Source organism: Marmota marmota, unplaced genomic scaffold (assembly GCF_001458135.2).
Source record: "Marmota marmota marmota unplaced genomic scaffold, marMar, whole genome shotgun sequence".
NCBI classification, from domain to species: domain Eukaryota; kingdom Metazoa; phylum Chordata; class Mammalia; order Rodentia; family Sciuridae; genus Marmota; species Marmota marmota.
The window spans coordinates 33,387,925-33,392,433 of NW_025999977.1; positions in this window are offsets into that span (position 1 = coordinate 33,387,925).

Here is a 4,509-nt window from a genome sequence, read left to right on the forward strand (position 1 = left end):
ATTTAGAAATAATTGTATTATATTTATTTAGATTGTATTATAAAATGCACTATATTGTATTCCCATTTGTTCATACATATGCATTTTCATAGTTGCAAAAGTTTTGTTAAAATTTAAATTTGCACCATTGTGAATTACTGCTATTTCCTGTCATATTTTTGAATGCATGCTTCAGGAATATGTGCTTTCAATTATTTTTTATGTATGTATGCTTTAATTTTATTCACTCATTTTTCCAAATATTTTTCATTCAATTATGTTACATACAGATGAACAAAATTTGTCTCAGTTCTATTCATTGTTCAACTCTTATTTCTATTTCAAATTATACTGAATTAATTGAAAACTTAAAATTACATAATCATATGGGCAGGTCTTTTTATGTTTTTTTGATTTTAGTAGGGATGCTTCTATTATTAGCCCTTTAATGTATTTTACCTTATGGCTTGAATCTAAAATTCTTTCTTATACTTAGGAAGTATTCTATGTCTCAAACATTCCAAGATGTGTATGTTTTTATATGTGTATGTGTGCTTAATTATGAATGAGTGTTGAATTTGAATTTGAAAAAAATATTCTTTGCTTGAAGTAATGGTAATAATACGGGTTTCTTACCCTTCTCTGACACAATTGTGTACTTCACATCAACTGACACAGGTATACTTTATAATATCAATATGTTATCTTAATATAATTTATTAAATTAATGCAATTCATCTATATAATTAATTTATTGTATCATGACATTTAATTTTCCTTTGCTATATAAATATAGACCCATGGATGGTAAGTCCATAGTAGAGGAACTGATTTTAAATGACAATTATGACTATGAAACATGAAACAATACTCTAAGAGGAAAAAAATGCTTTTATGTTAATGAAGAGTGGGCCAAATTTAGATGGTTGGTAGAAAAGGAGCAGTAACCTGAGGTGACATTTAATCTGAGACGTGAATAATGCGTAAGATTCTCGTGATTCTTTTTCTAATGTTTTCTCACAGACATTTAATAAACCACTAGAACCACTTTTTGGGGAAAAGTCATCCAGGTTACAGAAACCACGTGTATGAGTTACGACATATGTGCTTCTTCTCCAGAGGAAAAACCATGACAGCCACTTTGGTGCTGCTATTGTGAAAACACCAACCTGAAATGTCAAACCAGAAGCAAAATCACCATTATTTTATTGGGCGAAGCACTGTTTGTGGTAAATCACTCAAATAAAGTATAGGGAATTTTGAGTCATCAATATTTATTCTAAATGATCAAATCTGTATTATTGAATTAGTGTGGTCTAGAGGCAAATGCTTTAATCTTCTGTAAGGATCAAAGATTCATTTGAAACTTTAATACAATTTATAATCTTGTTCCACTCTGTACTGTTTATAAGTGATTGCCCTTTTGCTGACATATTCCATTTATTTTGTGTTATATTCATCATTGTTTTTAATGCTGCTTGCATTTTGTTCTTTCTTGGTGTTTGTACTTCACTTTATCATGTTGAACATTCCAATAATAAATGATACATTACAGTGTTTAGATAACATTTAAATATAACATATTAAAAGTGGTATTTAATATAAAACTAATGTTTTCTCACAGACATTTAATACACCATGAGTAAGCAAAAGGTAAGGAATGAAAAATCACTCAAGTGCCTCAGGTGAGGCCACCTTACACTCTATGGGCAGTATTGCATTTTTATCTGCCAATTTAAATGCATTTTAACAGAAACAGGTATTGTTAATGCTTTACCTTTTACAATGCAACATATCAAGAATATTTTGACAATTAAGTGTTATTATGAAATATGTTTTAATAACATTGATACATGTTTCATAGACTTGTAAGGGTAAGAATTTTAGTTATTAGGCAGAATTTTTTCCCAATTGCCTATCCTCTTAGCTATGTGATTACTTGGTACCAATATACTTTATTAGATAGTATAACAGCAATATTAGCTATATTTAGCTGAAGGATCAATATCGCTGAAAATTAAGTGTAAATCTTCATCTCTGATTTCAAAAATAGCTTCTATTCTCAAAGAAGCAAAGAGGAGATTCTGTGGAAAAGAAATATATACTTTTTTAAGTTTCAAGTGAATAAATATATTGAAGTTTCAGAACAAAATACTTCTGAGAAAAGAAAAATAATTCAATGTAATATGAAAATTAATGTCCTTGGTAAAGAACCCAGATATCTTCCCCTGGATCATATGCCTGAGATTTATCATATGATAACTATGAGTTATCATGTTGCTGAGTGTTTTGGGGGTTCCGAAAAGAGACAGGACTTGTTCCTTGGGAGAAAGTGATGGAGCCAGCAAGTCTGATGGAGAAGTTACCTTGTCTAGTGTGGTACTATGGAAGTCAAATATTCATGTTGGCAAGCTCTAAGTAGGAAAATTTAGATTGAGACATGATCACAGATCTGTGGAAGAAGACCCAACTGTTCATTATACTACCAAAATTTTTAAAAGATGATTTATACGAGGAAGAGGAAACGAACAACACAGTATTGAGATTTGCAAAGCAAAGGAGAGTGTGGATAAGTCAGCTGCAGATACATTTGGGTGAGTTACAAATGACCAAAAGCCACTGGAGGCTTTGAATGGAAAACAGCATGCCCAGATGGTACTATACAAAAAAAAGACTTCTTTGTGCTTCAAGATTTTAAGCCCTTATAACTCCCAATATCTTAGGGGAAAATGAAGAAGAGGAAATAGAATTCTGAATTCATTTGTTATTTAAACAATACAACATGTATGCCAGATATAATCCAATTTTTGATTTAATATTTAAAATAGCTTAATTTTCACTGTTGAGATAAATGGAGACATGAAAGCTAACTTTGGTCACAGAGTAAATAAAACATTAAATTATGACTCTAGACCTCAGGTCACCATAGACATATCATAATATTTTATTATAATTCATACAATGTCAAATTGTCCAATAAGAACTGGCTCAATCATACAGTCTAACAGGAGGAAATAGAAACACTAATGCACTCAAATGATTGTCAAACATCTGGATTATAGTCACAGTGTGTTTAGACTTGCACCTTTTTAAAATATTTCACATGTATGCATTCTATTGTAATTTCATTGCCTATAAATCTTTATAATGAATTAATTCTTCATTAAACATATACCTTATAAATATCAATGTCACATGTACAACTTTGATTTCTTTATTCTGACCTCTGATTGGAAATCAATAACAAAGAGATAACAGGAAAATCTTTAAGTACTTGGAAATTTAGCAAGCAATAAATTAATTCATGGTAAATATTAATAACACATTTTTAGTGTTTCTATCTTTGCTCTTCTTTCATTTTCCATTAAAGTAATAACTTTAGACCATGGTTAAATCTCGTATTTGCTTTCCTATTTTTTAGTGGATTTGAATGCTTTTACTACCGGTCAAGATAATTGTGGCCTCATGAGTTAAGAGGCGTTCCTTTCTCTACTGTTTCCTGAAAGAGCTTCTGGAAAATTGGTATTATTTCCCTTAAAGTGCTTAGTAGAATTCACCATTTAAATTGTTTAGTCCTTGACATTTCCTTTGGAAAACTTTTTAACAATGAGTTCTTTTTTAAAATAAAAAATAAATTTGGATAAATGTTATTGTGTATTTTTTGATGAGAGAAAAATTTAGGGTTGAGTATTATAGAATAAATATGTTAGAAAGGTTAAATGAATTTATTGTCAGTGTATAGTGCTAGCTTTTATTTCAAATTAAACTTTATCTTGTTGGAGATTGGAGAAAATTGCATCATGCTTTTAATTATATATGAGGTGTGATACAACTGCACGATTGTGCATTACTTTTATTTAATGCAATAATATAACCATTGAATATTCTTATGTAATTTGCTTCTTTTGTTAGTAGCCAGAAATGTCAAGTGATATAAATTTGAAATCAAGCACTGAAATTATATAATAAATTAATGGCAGAAGAGTTATTTTTTTTATCCAAAATGAACATATAATTTGAGTAACTCAAATTTTCATAGAAATTATTTTAAATCAAGATGTCAACTTGTTGTAAACTTTTAGAATTCTTAATTAGACTTTTAGAGAAGCTCCGAAGACAACTGGAAAAGAAGTTTATTTTCCTCTAGATCCTTTTCCCAGACGGGGATGGGTGTCTGCCAGAATAGTCAATTTTGACATATCAAGTGACAAAGAATCTACTTGTAAAATCATAAATACCTTCTTTACACCTTCGTACTGTGGTATGTGCAATTAAAGTATTCCCTTGGGCATAGACAAAGAGTGAGTGAGGGAGGGGGGAGACAGAGAGAAATATATATATATATATATATATATATATATATATATATATATATAGTCTGCATCAGCCATGATACTAGTGTTAGAAACAGAAGTTGTTTTCCATTCACTTTTTTAAAAAATTTTTTTCTTACTTGTTGATAGATCTTTATTTTATTTATTTATACATGGTGCTGAGAATCGAACCCAGTGCCTCACACATGCCAGGCAA